Raw genomic sequence first — 16,056 nt, forward strand, 5'->3', positions numbered from 1 at the left:
CATGTAAAGGGTTAAACAGCAGGGATCGGAGGTTTCCAAGAAGCTATCAGGAGATTTGGCTTTCAGTACCATCTCTATGCTGACGACATCCAGTTATACACCTTCTCCAGTGACATCACAGCACCATTCCTCCAGAACGCCACCGACTGTCTGTCCGCTGTCTCTAACACTATGTTCTCTACCTAAAACGGAACCTCTCAAAAACTAAGCTTCTGTTTCTGCCCTCTACTAAGTGGCTCCTCCTGACATCTCCATCTTAGTATGTGGCAATAACTGACACACAAAACTTCAGGCGTGCTCTAAAAACGTACACTACCGTTCAAAAGTTTGGGGTCACCCAAACAATTTTGTGTTTTCCATGAAAAGTCACACTTATTCACCACCATGCGTTGTGAAATGAATAGAAAATAGAGTCAAGACATTGACAAGGTTAGAAATAATGAATTGTATTTGAAATAACATTGTTTTTACATCAAACTTTGCTTTCGTCAAAGAATCCTCCTTGTGCAGCAATTACAGCATTGCACACCTTTGACATTCTAGCTGTTAATTTGTTGAGGTAAGCTTGAGAAATTGCACCCCACGCTTCTAGAAGCATCTCCCACAAGTTGGATTGGTTGGATGGGCACTTCTGGCGTACCATACGGTCAAGCTGCTCCCACAACAGCTCAATGGGGTTCAGATCTGGTGACTGCGCTGGCCACTCCATTACCGATAGAATACCAGCTGCCTGCTTCTGCTGTAAATAGTTCTTGCACAATTTGGAGGTGTGTTTAGGGTCATTGTCCTGTTGTAGGATGAAATTGGTTCCAATCAAGCGCTGTCCACTGGGTATGGCATGGCGTTGCAAAATGGAGTGATAGCCTTCCTTATTCAGAATCCCTTTTACCCTGTACAAATCTCCCACCTTACCAGCACCAAAGCAACCCCAGACCATCACATTACCTCCACCATGCTTAACAGATGGCGTCAGGCATTCTTCCAGCATCTTTTCATTTGTTCTGCGTCTCACAAACGTTCTTCTTTGTGATCCAAACACCTCAAACTTGGATTCATCCGTCCACAACACTTTTTTCCAGTCTTCCTCTGTCCAATGTCTGTGTTCTTTTGCCCATCTTAATCTTTTTCTTTTATTGGCCAGTCTCAGATATGGCTTTTTCTTTGCCACTCTGCCCTGAAGCCCAAAATCCCGCAGCCGCCTCTTCACTGTAGATGTTGACACTGGTGTTTTGCGGGTACTATTTAATGAAGATGCCAGTTGGGTACCTGTGAGGCGTCTGTTTCTCAAACTAGAGACTCTAATGTGCTTATCTTCTTGCTTAGTTGTGCAACGCGGCCTCCCACTTCTTTTTCTACTCTGGTTAGAGCCTGTTTGTGCTGTCCTCTGAAGGGAGTAGTACACACCGTTGTAGGAAATCTTCAATTTCTTAGCAATTTCTCGCATGGAATAGCCTTCATTTCTAAGAACAAGAATAGACTGTCGAGTTTCAGATGAAAGTTCTCTTTTTCTGGCCATTTTTGAGCGTTTAATTGACCCCACAAATGTGATGCTCCAGAAACTCAATCTGCTCACAGGAAGGTCAGTTTTGTAGCTTCTGTAACGAGCTAGACTGTTTTCAGATGTGTGAACATAATTGCACAAGGGTTTTCTAATCATCAATTAGCCTTCTGAGCCAATGAGCAAACACATTGTACCATTAGAACACTGGAGTGATAGTTGCTGGAAATGGGCCTCTATACACCTTTGTAGATATTGCACAAAAAACCAGACATTTGCAGCTAGAATAGTCATTTACCACATTAGCAATGTATAGAGTGCATTTGTTTAAAGTTAGGACTAGTTTAAAGTTATCTTCATTGAAAAGTACAGTGCTTTTCCTTCAAAAATAAGGACATTTCAATGTGACCCCAAACTTTTGAACGGTAGTTTACCTCTTCAGGGAGGCATACCATATCCCCTAAACCACATGTGTCAAACACAAGGCCTGCGGGCCGAATCCGGCCATCTGCCTCATGTTATGTGGCCCGCGGCGTGCCGATGCCGCTCACCACTGAAGCGATTACCAGCTGAGGTGCCGCAGCTCCCCGCTGGTAATCGCGCTGTTAGCGCTGATCCCGGCGCACACTGACGTCAGTGTGCAGCCAGGATCCTCCTCCCCTGAGTACCCTGCTCATCATTTCCGCGGGAGAGGACTCAGGGAGGAAGCGTGCCGGGCACACACACTGATGTCAGTGTGCACCCAGGCTCAGCGCAAGCAGAGGAGGAGCGACGCTGACAGGAAGGAAGAGGTAAGTATATGGGTTGGGGGGTGCTGCTTATTACTGGGGGTGGGTGCTTATTACTGGGGGGTGGGGGCTGCTTATTACGGGGGGGTGGGGGCTGCTTATTACTGAGGGGGGGGCTGTATATTACTGAGGGGTGGGGGCTGCTTATTACTGGGGGGGGTGCTTATTACTGGGGGGGGTGCTTATTACTGAGGGGTGGGGGCTGCTTATTACTGGGGGGGAGGGGCTGCTTATTACTGGAGAGGGGGTATTATTAGGTGGGGGGCTGCTTATTACTGGGGAGGGGGTATTATTGTGGGGGGGCTGCTTATTACTGAGGGGGGGTGTTTATTACTCAGGTGGGGGCTGCTTATTACTGGGGGGGGGCTGCTTATAACTGAGGAGGGGCGTGCTTATTACTGGGGGGCTGTTTATTACTGAGGGGGGGGCTGCTTATTATTATTACTGAGGTGGGGGCTTATTGTTATTACTGAGGTGGGGGCTTATCATTACTGAGGGGGGGATTATTACTGAGGGGTGGGGGCTGCTTATTACGGGGGTGCTGCTTATTGCTGAGGGGTGGGGGCTGCTTATTACTGGGGGGGGTGGCTGCTTATTACTGGGGGGAGGGGGTATTATTGGTTGGGGGGCTGCTTATTACTGAGGGGGGGCTGCTTATTATTATTACTGAGGTGGAGGCTTATTATTATTACTGAGGTGGGGGCTTATTATTACTGAGGGGGGGATTATTACTGGGGGGTGGGTTTATAATTATAACGTTGCTATGGGGGTTAATATTACTAATTGGGCCACTGTGGGAGTCGTTATTTTTACTGGGGCCGCTATCAGGGTCACTATTAGGGCTCGTTCACACGGGTGTAATTGTATTTCGATCGCACAAATACGCTGCGTATTTGCTCAATCGAAAATCGCCGCCTGCAGGCGGCCTTACAATCGGCCCTTTGAAGGTCACCATAAGCCTGATGTGGCCTTCGGTGAAAATGAGTTTGACACCCCTGCCCTAAACCAAGCCCTTCTGTACTCCGCCTGATAACATGCCCCCTGTCCTACCGACTGCAATCCCTGCTAGCTGTAATCAACCGCCCCCCTGCAGTCATACAGATTCAGCCACTATACGGCCCAGTTTGAACCTTGTCTGTGTGTATAGCATCCCTCACTCTCCACCTCGCCATACCATGCACATCTCCAGCCCCTTTCCCATCTGTATCACCCCATTATCTGTAGTATGTAAGCTCGTTGGAGCAGGACCCGCACCCCTATTGTTTCCATCAACTGATTACTACATGTAATCGTTGTTTTTTTTATTCCTCTGTTTTATAAGCGCTGCGGAATATGTTGGCGCTATATAAATAAAGATTATTATTATCTCCACTGCTTGAGCAAGTGCCAGGCTGTTATCCAACAGTCAAGCACTCGCTCCATATGGCGCCGGAGAACCGTGCCAGGCTTCTGATGTAGCCACCGTAAAAAGGTGATTGCATCAGAATATAGCCCATTATAATTAATTAACAGCCACCGTCAAAATACGTATGGCCAGTCGTTAAGGGGTTACAGGTTGTGTTCTATTGTGATAATGTCACATAACATTACTGTATTGGCAATAAATATTGTACTGGGATATCTTCACAAGATGTGTTCTAATATCGGGGATACAAAATGCTAGAGCAGATTTATGATAGCGCCTAAAAGAAAAACAGTCTTTCTTGCCTGTCTCAACCAATCACAGCGCAGCTATTATTTGGTATTCTGCTTTTGAAAAATGACAGCTACTCTATTACTATGGACTACAAAAAGTTTTTCTTTCAGGAAGTTGCAGGAAGTTCTAGAGCTTGTGCCAACCAGAAGACGTGCCACCTAAGTGGGTGTGGGTGTATGGAGGAGTGCACAAACAAAAAACTTATTAGGTGGAAATTTCTCCTTTAATTGGTCAAAAAAGACAACCACAAATGGAAAACACGTTTCGGGGCAAAATGCCTAAGATGTCACCTGGTTACTGGTGGAGGGTGCAGGGATCAGGGCTAAAAGGAGAAATAATCTGTAGAATTCCCTGCACTCTCCAAACCTCCACGGCTCAGTTTTTCACGGATCACAGTCGTGCTTGCCCATGTGAATAAGCCCTAATCAGCTTAAGCTGCCAGTAGAGGTAATGATTTTACATAACTGGTAGAGCAATAAATTTGATTGCTGATAACTTAATGTCCTCTTGACTTAACAATCATCATAATGTAGCCTTTTTTGTCTATAAAGGTTGTCGACCTGGAAGAGCCGCTTACAGGGTGGTGCAATAACCACAAAGCTCTGGCAGAACAGCATGGCATAGTTCCTCAGTACCAACATCGTAAGGTGTTGAAATCACAGTGCCATACAATGCCCCCAAAATATCACCAAATAAAAAAAATGATATAGTAAAAAGCCGTTTCTTGACATTTTAGGTTTAGTATAATACATTGTATAGCAGTGAAGGTAATTCTGCTGTGCCAGCACTAGATGGTGGAGTGGTGTAGGGTATCTTTACTTCATGCAGCACCAGTCCTCGGTCTTTGTTCTTACAGCTACAGCAGATTATTTCTGTGTGCAAAAAAGACATCACAAAATATCAAAATGCACCTTTTTGAAGCAAAATTACCCCGAAAAGCAATAATGACAGGAAAATGCCTTGCGTAAAAGTTTTGAAACTGGTCCTAATCAGTAAAATTAATACAGGGTTAGGGTGGTTTCTCGTTTGCTCTTGGGGTTCTGCTTTCCTGCTCCATTTGGGAAACTTGAAACAGAAATCCCTGCGGTCGAACGGCTCCATCTCTGGACAAAACCGAACAGCGCTGGACAGATCCCATTGACCATAATGGGTTCTTTCCACATTCCACTCATCTGCCCAGTTTTTTGGCTGGAAGAAAAAGAGTTGCATGCAGCACTTTTTCTTCTAGTATTTTGAGTGGGATCTGCGACGGAACCCCCGGGCCGAATATTGCAACGCAGATGTGAAACCGGCCTTAAAAAAGGAGCAGATTTGGGGATTTACTTCAAAAATCAAAAGACAGGTTCACAATCCTCACATCCCTAAAAAGTGGAAGGTTCAAAGATTTTTATGACATTGCAGTAAGGAGGAATTCTGACATGGAAACGTGCATTTCTGCGCCAAGACGTGACATGTCACATGAAACTCACGGAAATGTGTCGGGTTTCCGCATACAGATTTTGCCACAGTTTTTAGAGGTGGAAGTCACACGGAAAATTCAGTAATGAATTCTGCCATGTAAACATGCCCTAATTAATATTGGCATTACTGTAGCAGGTTAGGCTCTGTACACACATTTGCTGCTTTCTTTTAGGCCTCATTCACACGAGTATTCATTCACATGGGTGATTTTCCGGCACGTGAAAAAAACTGTGCTGTAAAATCGTCAAATCAGCAACCTATCTCTTGACGAAAAACACTGGAGGCTCCTATAGATTCCTATAGAAGCTGAAAAATGGGATGGAGAGGGAGTGGATGGCCATGGAATAAGAAGATGGAACAGGATGGCTACAATGATGGTGCCGTCAGCAAAGATTTGGATTTCTAGATCATGGAGTGTATTACCTATATGATGGACTGCTTGCTAGAGACGGGTTGTACCTTACAAGGACAGGTAAGCATTTATTTGGCAGGTGGCTTGTTACACTCATTAGGAGAGCTTTAAACTAGTACAATATGGGAAATGAAACGGCAGTTAAAAATATGCAGCTAATTAATACATTTGATAACCTTGCTATTAGAAGTGGAAAGAAAGAACAAAAAAAAATTGAGAAGGAAAGTAGAGGAGCAAGAGACACCGATCACAAACTAAGGTCGCCTGCAGACGGCCGGGTCGGATCCAGCTGCGAGAATTCTCGCAGCAGGGCTTGACCGGAGCGCCGGCAGCCGGCACATGCGCAGAGCGGAGCCGGCGGCCGATGAGTGAAGTTTCTGTGCGGGGCTCTGCAATGCATGCGGAATTTCTGTGCGGAAAGTCCGCACAAAAGTTCTGCAGCAATTCCACCCAGGGTGAACCCAGCCTAACACAGGAAGAGAAATATGTTATAGGCATCACGGAAACTTGGTGGGAGGATACACATTATTGGAATACAAGGCTTGAAGGATACAATCTTGTTCTAATAAATAGACCTAATAAAAGAAGAATGGTGTTGCATGTTAGGAAAGCATTCATCTCCAGAGATTCAAGCTTCAGAGCATGGTAGTTCTGTAGAAACTGGGTAAGAATACAAGGAGAGAACAACAGAAAGGACACCATTGTGGGCATTTACTATAGGCTGCCTGAACAAGCAGAAGATACTGATGAACTCGTTCTACATCAGATGGCCAAGCTCTCCAAAAAACATAACATAGTGATTATGGGAGATTTTACCTATCCAGACATTTGTTGGGAATCTCTCCCGGGTAAAAGTAATGGATCCAACAAATTCTTATCCGCTCTTGCTGACAACTTTATCTTCCAAAAGGTAGAAGAGAAAACAAGGGGATCTGCTATCTTGGACCTAATTCTTACCAACAGGGAGGGAATGGTTGAGGAAGTAAGGGTGGCTGGGACCTTAGGAAGCAGTGATCATGCTATCCTTGAATTTTGGATAACAAGGGAAGGAAGACCTGAGAAGACTCAGACCTCAAGGTTGGATTTCAGAAAGGCAGATTTTAATGAACTCAGAAAGAGGATAGGAAGAATCCAATGGCTGGATGTTCTTAAGGACAGAAATGTCCAAAAAAGGTTGGGAAATATTGCAAAATGAGATTCTCAAAGCACAATTGTTCAGAATCCTTAAAAGAAGGAAGAACGGAAAGCATTTAAAGAGACCAGGATTGATGAACACAAAACTTGCACAAATGTCAAAAACAAAGAAAAATATGTTTCTCAAATGGAAAGAGGGGGAAATATCTAAAGAAGAAAATAATGCGGTCTGCAGAAACTGTAGGGCAAGTGTCAGAAATGCTAAAACTAATAATGAATTGAGGCTTACAACAGAGGCTAAAAGCAATAAAAAAGGATTTTGGGGGTATGTGAAAAGCAAAAGAAAAGTCTAAGATGCTATTGGATGCTTACAGGATGAAAATGGTGGATTGGTTAAAAATTGTGTTGAGAAGGCTGAACTTTTCAATTCCTATTTTGTATCCGTTATCTCTCAGAAAGTAGATGTAACACCAATTGATCTTCCCTGTGCTGTTTGGGAAATAAAATAATCCAGGCTATCTATAAGCAGAGAGATGGCGAGGAAACACTTCGACAACTTAAAGTAATTCAAGTCTTAAGGTCCAGATGGATTACATCCTAGGATACTGAAGAAGGCAGCAGAGGTAATTGCTGAACCACTCGCCAAATTCTTTGAGAAGTCCCAGAAGATTGGAGAAGGACAAATGTCCCTATCTTCAAAAAAGGGAAGAAGGTGAACCCAGGAAATTACAGGCCTGTGAGCCTGACCTCTATACGAGAAAAGATCTTTGAACAAATTATTAATCAGCTTGTATGCAAATACTTGGATAAAAATGGAGTAATTAACCAGAGCCAGCATTGGTTTGTAACAAACAAGTCGTGCCCGACTAATCAAATTTCCTTATGACACAATCACTGACTGGGTTGATCAGGAAAATGCAGTAGATACAGTGTATCCTGACCTTAGTAAAGAATTTGACAAAATATTTTATACCATGCTTATTGAAAAATGACCAAATATGGGATTCACAAGGCAACTGTTAGGTGGATTCATAATTGGCTGAGTGATTGTACTCAAAGAGTGGCCCTATATGGCTGCACATCCAATTGGAAGAATGTACCAAGTGGGGTACCACAAGACTCTGTCCTAGGCCCAGTGTTGTTCAACATTTTTATAATTGATCTGGAGGAGGGAATTGAGGGAAAACTGATCAAATTTGCTGACGACACAAAGCTAGGAGGGATAGCTAGCACTAGGGAAGAGAGGGAGAGTATTCAAAAAGATCTAGAAAAGTTTAAACAGTGGGCGGCGACTAACAGAACAGTATTTAACAAGGAGAAATGCAAAGTCATACATCTGGGGAAGAAAAATGAAAAAGCACAAACAGAATGGGAGGAATTGGGCTAAGCAGCAGCACATGTGAAAAAGACTTTGGTATACTAATAGATCTCAGACTGCACATGTGTCAACAATGTGATACAGCAGCAAAAAAGGCAAACACAATTCTGGGATGTATTAAGAGAAGCACAGAGTCTAGATCATGTGAGGTCATTATCCCCCTCTACTCTTCCTTAGTCAGACCTCATCTGGAATACTGTGTCCAGTTCCGGGCACCCCACTTTAAAAAAGACATAGACAAACTGGAGCAAGTTGAGAGAAAAGCTACCAGGATCGTGAGACATCTGCAAACCATGTCCTATGAGGAACTGTTAAAGGATCTGGGAATGTTTAGCTCGCAAAAAAAAAAGGTTGAGAGGAGACTTAATAGCTGTCTACAAATATCTGAAGGGCGGTCACACTGCAGAGGGATCAGCCCTATTCTCATTTGCACAAGGAAAGACTAGAGGCAATGGGATGAAACTGAAAGGGAGGAGGAACAGATTAGATATTAGAAAAAACTTTCTGACAGTGAGGGTGATCAATGAGTGGAACAGGTTACCATGGGAGGTGGCGAGTTCTCCTTCAACTGAAGTGTTCAAACAAAGGCTGGACAAATATCTGTCTGGGATGATGTAGTGATCCTGTACCGAGCAGGGGGTTGGACCCGATGACCCTGGAGGCTCCTTCCAACTCTACCATTCTAGGATTCTGTGAGTTTACCTACATCCAACGCCAGGAAAAGTACACAGCTGGCTCTATTTTAGCTATCTAAGCTAATAGAAGCCATTCTCCTGACCGACAAAATTCTTCAGGGATTTTTTAACGCAATACGCTCGTGTGAATGAACAAGAAAAAGATGATTAAGTTCAGAATTAGCTCATGGCTATTGTTCTTTATTGCGATTTTCTGCTGGGTGCGGCCAATGAATGAATGTGTGAATGAAGCACTAGGGTGCATTTACACAGGACAGTTTGGTTGCAGTAAAAGCAGCTGAAAAAACACATTGGAAAAACATCTGTTTCTGTCATGGTTCTGTCATGGTAAAAACCACAAACTGGCCAAAAAATTGGCTTTTGCTGTGGTCAATTTGTGCTGGATTTGTGTGGATTTTTTCCCCATAATGTGTGGATAAGGCTAACAACAAATCCACAACAAATCCAACCTGTGTGAGCGTGGCCTAAGGCTGTGTGCCGAAGTGCGTGAGTCCTGAGAACAGAGAAGACACTCTGTACTCTCATATCATTGTAGGTGGACCCAAACCAGCAGCAAGTGGACTGAACCCAACTATACAGCATTTAGGCAGCTGTAGTCATGAAAGTGGTCAGAGGGGAAAAGCCCATGAGGTGTGACTAACTCACCGCGGAAAATATACTAGGAGGCGCAGAACATCTTAGGCATGCACTGGAGAAATACATCAATGCCCCCTTCACATAAGCGTATGCGTATTTGCACATGCCTGAGCGCTGCGTATTTGCAGAATGAATAACGCATTTCTGAGCATGCGTTGGTGTGTTTTATAATACTTTTTGCACTCATGCTTTTGCATGCTCATTTGCCCATTGCAAATTAAGACAACTGATTGAAATGGCTAATGAGTCTAATGAGTTCCAGTTGTGTTCTTTTTCCTACGCATGTACGCTGTGTTTAGTGCATCTTCTAGCATATTGCGTGCACAGTTGCACATTCCCAGTGACTAAGTTGTGCATTCGGACACATAGGCCTCATGTCCACGGGCGGCTCAGTTTCCGCATGCGAATTTCTGCAGCGGAAGCCGACCCTGCCCGTAGCTGAGGACCCTGTGGGTCTTCTACTTGCCCATGGGCACTGGGCCATAGTTGGAGAGCCAGTGTTGTAATTGGCTGCAGTTTGCATGACTCTGCACCATCTGTTCATCAGAAGGATTCTACATCCAAATCTAGGATTTGATTTGTTTATATCCACAGGTTCCCCTTTGGCTTGATATACTCTCAACATCATTGGACATGAAAACCCCACCAGGTTGGAATTGTACGAAATCCTGCCCCAGTTAGTCCATCACCGATGACCATGTCTCAGTCAAAGTCACACAGATCACTTGGTTTTTCCATTCTAATTTGGATTCTCACTGAAATTCATCCATGGAAAAGTTGATCACTAATAATAATGCTGCACTGCAGGCAGAGGCGTAACTTGAAGCTTCCAGGTCCCGATGCAAAACTTGTAACAGGGCCCCCAACTATAATGCTTTACTTATAGTACTGGGCTCCCTATATGGAGAAGAGAGGCCTTATGGGCCCCCTCAGGCTCCTGGGCCCGGGTGCAACCGCATCCCCCGCGTCCTCTATAGTTATGCCCCTGACTTCAGGGTAACTTGTGTATATTTCATACAGGCAAGCCCCAATTGTGAAACAGCCGTTGTCTCTAATCTGTTACAACTTACATTGCTGCTTGCATTTCTTGCTAAATCTATCCCTTTTCTAATATGGGATATGATTAAAGGAGATGTCCCGAGGCAGCAAGTGGGTCTATACACTTCTGTATGGCCATAATAATGCACTTTGTAATATACATTGTGCATTAATTATGAGCCATACAGAAGTTATAAAAAGTTTTATACTTACCTGCTCCGTTGCTGGCGTCCTCGTCTCCATGGAGCCGACTAATTTTTGGCCTCCGATGGCCAAATTAGCCGCGCTTGCGCAGTCCGGGTCTTCAGCTTTCTTCTATGGAGCCGCTCGTGCCAGAGAGGGGCTCCGTGTAGCTCCGCCCCGTCACGTGCCGATTCCAGCCAATCAGGAGGCTGGAATCGGCAGTGGACCGCACAGAAGAGCTGCGGTCCACGAAGGTAGAAGATCCCGGCGGCCATCTTCAGCGGTAAGTATTGAAGTCACCGGACCGCCGGGATTCAGGTAAGCGCTGTGCGGGTGGTTTTTTTAACCCCTGCATCGGGGTTGTCTCGCGCCGAACGGGGGGGGGGGTTAAAAAAAAAAAAACCCGTTTCGGCGCGGGACATCTCCTTTAATACCTGATAAATGGATATCTGTAAATACTTGCGTGACTGTAACTGTGTATTTTAAAAGTGAGAGTGAGTAAGCCGTGACTCAGAGTTCGACAGTCTCCTTCATCTGTGTTTTTTTTCTCTATGTTAATTTGTATTTGCTAATCAGATGAGACAGCAACTCCTTTAAATGTGGCCAAAGGGATCCGTGTCTTCAAGCTAAGTGTTAAATGTTATGGCTACAGATCCTGCTTGGCTAGAATGCGAAGTAATTATCGCTTCTGGGTCTATATCATGACATTGACAAGGGTCAACCACTGTGAATAGTGTTGTACTACCCGAAGGTGATGGAGCATTTTAATAGCTGTTGAGGATATAGTAAAGTGTCGTAGCAGTAGTACCCAGTACCATGGGAAAGTCTCCTGGGATGTATTGGACATATTTATCTGTGAAGACAAATCACAGTTGTACATGTAAGGCTCTGTTCAAATCTGCATCAGAGGTTCCATTAGATTAGGTCCCAAATAGCGGAAAAAATAATGCAACATGAAGCGCCACTTTCCCGATAAAATAACAGCATGATGCAAACATGATGGACCCCATTATAGTCAAAGGGGTCCATTTGGCACCCTTAGTGTTCATCATGTGTAAAAACCAGCAACATTGCCATTTTCATTTTTCTGTTCCTATCACAGAAATAGGAGCACAGAGGTAAAGAGAGCCTAAGGACCTGTTGTCATCAAATTTGCTTGTCTTTCTCAAACATTCATTTCATTTTTATTTCACATGGTGTGAACATAGCCAAGCAAATACTTTTAAAAATGACAGACGCGTCTCTGAAAATCTCTGGGTCCGTTCACTTCAAGGCTGGATTTCAGACTGGGCACTGGAGGTCCAGTGCCTCTGGTGGCAGGTTATAGAGGGGCGGCTTGTACTAGCAAGAATTTTTTTGTTTATATTTTGTCTTTTTGGAGGATCGGGGACAGGTTGCACCCTTTTCTGCTGCCTCTTCCTCCATCTCCCTCCCTGATCATACAGTAACCTCTTAACACATTCTTATGTCCATTGCATTGCTCACCATCAGGGCCACAGACGCTGCATCTCTTTATTATTTGCTTTATTATTTGATTTATCTTTTATCTTTTTCAACCTTGATATATACTTGGATCTAATAGATAGACATTAGAATTTATGGTGCACTTTGCACTTTGAGCAAAAGAACAATCAGACTACTTTAAAATTGGCTTAAAGACAGCCTCATCAAATTGGCTGATCTTTATCTATGCTGCTGCTGATCTTGCATGCAACATAGCTGTTAACCCTTTAAGCCATTAAATGGTGCATTAAGTACCTATGCTGCTGCTGATCTTGCATGCAACATAGCCATTAGCCCTTTGAGCCAACAAATGGTGCATTAAGCACCTGTAGCAAGAAAAACAACTTAAATTACATCTGAATTGGCCTAAGACAGCTTTATGAAATAGGCTGATCTCCATCTATGTTGCTATTGGTCTCATATGCAACATAGTGGATTTGGGCAGTTTGATATTTATCACAGACGTCTCCTTTTTAGGAAACAAATCTGCCTAGATAGGCGTCTGTAGTGCTCTCAGTGACTGAAAATAATAAGTCATAATCCGAATTAATTTTTGGATTAACTATAAGCAACATATATAACTGCTACATGCAGCACCTTCCGCCATCTGATAGGTGACTGTTATTAGCATTTTATCAATTAATGCTAATGCTTATAGCCTGTAAGTGTACCATACCAAGAAGAACTAATGCCGGTGTAACTTCTATAGAGGAGGAAAACGTTTCTTCTCTCCTCCATTTCTAGTGGTCTATCTGTTAGATAACATACAGTGTTGAAGGGATCCCACATTGTATGGAAATTTATTGAGTATCAGAGGTTGCTTAATCACATAAAGTCTATCTATCACGCAACACAAAACTGTGTATAACAACATAAGTAGTTAGCCCGATATAGGCTCTGCTCCTGATGAACCACTAATACTGTGGGGAAACGCGTTGAGCCCGAATTGAGCCCTAAGTTGAGCGGAACTAATAGACTCATATATATCTCCCAGACTATAATGAAATACTTGTGGACAATCCTATGAGTCTATTACTACCTTTCGTAGGTTTCATCATAATTGGTCAATCTTGATCACACTACGAAGTGTCCTTGTCATTTACTACCATCAGGACCTTCCTATCTAAAAAATCATTAGTTGTTGTGTGGAAGGGATACTGTGACATCCCTTTGTGTTTATGTTATGTGAGTCCATATAGCCCATATATGTCTTTTAAAAAGGATCTTAATAAAAATTATTATTTTAGTCTATAACTGTGAAGGGCATTGCACATGGGCCAGTATCCTTTTCATATTCAAAAAACAAGGGGCTGAAAAATGATGTCTGTAGCACCCCATACTGTGCAGCATTGCGATATGTATAGTCAAAATAGGAATAGGAATTTTGAATAATCTGTACTTCTCCCATTACATGGGACAAGTACTATAAGTCCAGGGTCTAAAGTAGTTTGTGCCGACGGTATACCATGATTATTAGGACAATGTGCCAGAATCGGGCGAAGTTCCAGATGATGATTAAGGGAAAGATAGAAATGTTTTCTTCCTAGGATATAACTTTCAGCCATATTTTCAGCTTTAGAATTGTTCCATGTATGTATTACAGTGTTCAAAATTCCATGTCATTGTATACTTTAGGCTTAACAAGTTATGAAACTTTTAAAATAAAATGCTCAATTTTTCATAAAAGTGAACTCTGACCATTCTTGCCCCGAGTCCTTCATACGATGGTAGGAGTTTGATTCAGCTGGACCAATTAGAAATCTGGGTGTTATGATTGTAATATGCAGAGGCGTAACTATAGAGGATGCAGGGGATGCAGTTGCACCCGGGCGCAGGAGCCTTAGGGGGCCCATAAGGCCTCTTGTCTCCATATAGGGAGCCCAGTACTATGAATAAAGCATTATAGTTGGGGGCCCTGTTACAGATTTTGCATGTGGGGCCCAGAAGCTTCAAGTTACACCTTTGGTAATATGGTCTTTGTAATATGTGCCTATATGATGGCCATCGGAATCTGAACTTACCGCTACTCATCAAATGACTACCCATTAGTCACATGAATAGAGCATTGACTGGGATGCAGGAGTTTTCACAGTGTGTAGTCGACATTAGTTTGGAGTTTTATCAATGACTGCAGGGAAATCAGGGGAAAGTTTCTGACGTTTTGTCAGAATTGGAAAACACATTTTACAGATGTTTAAAATGAGACGCGGTTTCTTTTCAGCTACCCATGGATCGAACTTTAAATAGACATCACTACTTCCTTCTCAGCACTCAAATAGGTGTATTTTCCTGTTAATTACAGGAACAAGACTGACAGATAGCTAGGAAACCGAATGAATTATATAGCAGGAGGTTGCATCTGTGAACTGAGCCCCCTGTGATATTTTTCTTGTATTCACGAGTTGTCAAATACAGATTTTCTATACATAGCAATCAAATTGCTCCAAATTGGTAGTGCAAGATTTCAAAGAAAAAATACAGTCTAAAGTTATTAAGCTAGCCAATGTAATTTTCCATAGGAGTATCTCAGGGGAGGGGTGGGGGGAGGTTGGAGGCAGGTGAGGCATGTGCCCCGGGTGCAGTGAGGACTGAGGGGAGGGGGTCACCCGCCTGGCAGTTTAAGAGGAGTATAGTTTACCCAGAACAGAACTGCAGAAACAGGACATTAGAGTTTTGGACATACTGGACTTGTTCTACTTCAAACAGTTGTAGCTCTGGTTCTTTCAGCACTATTCTGAGCTTTAATATGACAACAAAAGCAGTTTCATAGCACTTATAAAACCGGAGATACAGCTGTTTGAAGTGGGATCGGGAATACTGAAGTTACTGCTGACATTTCTGCATACAGATCAGAGAGAGGGCAGTGGGGGGACGATCTGTGATTCTCCTGTCAGAAGGGGGTGATATGAACTTTTTTTTTTATGTTAACACCCCACCACTTATCAGAGAACATATTTGCTCTCTGTCACATATAGGTGTCTCTCTTTTGCTCATCTAATCACTTCTCTGTGCTGTTTAACTCCACAGGTGCCGCAGTTATTGCTTACTATGGCATCCATACGTCTTTACAAAAAAAAAAAAAAATTACTTTTCCCGCTTACAAGATGATTGAAATATTTAAAAAAAATATATAAAAAAAAAACTACACAGAATTCATATATCCACATCCGTAACAACCCATTCTGTAAAATACTGCATTTATCCAGCATGGTTAATTCAAAAAAATGCAAAAATAGACATTTTCTGTTCATCTTGCTGATATCACTGACACCAGACCATGTGACTGTTGTAGCTAATCACAGGAAGAAGAGAGCCAGTGATTGGCTGCAGTAGTCACATGGCCCTGGGGCTGGTGACATCACTACCAGCTCCCTGCGCCTGTAAATGTAAATTTCGAGGTTGGAGGGGTGGGGGGTGGGGTACCCGGTACCCAACTGATTTTTTGCCTCAGGTTAAAGGAAAGCCTATCTACACTTCTAAATAATCTATTCACACAGGATTAGATGTGCTCACAATATAACTGGGGCAAGACAGAAAATTAATTGAGGGCAAGGGTCATTTTGTGTGAAAATATGAAACACAGACATAAAACTTAATTGAGAAAACAGTAATTAAATATGTTCATGGTAATATC

This window comes from Eleutherodactylus coqui, chromosome 1 (genome assembly GCF_035609145.1).
Source record: "Eleutherodactylus coqui strain aEleCoq1 chromosome 1, aEleCoq1.hap1, whole genome shotgun sequence".
Lineage (NCBI taxonomy): Eukaryota > Metazoa > Chordata > Amphibia > Anura > Eleutherodactylidae > Eleutherodactylus > Eleutherodactylus coqui.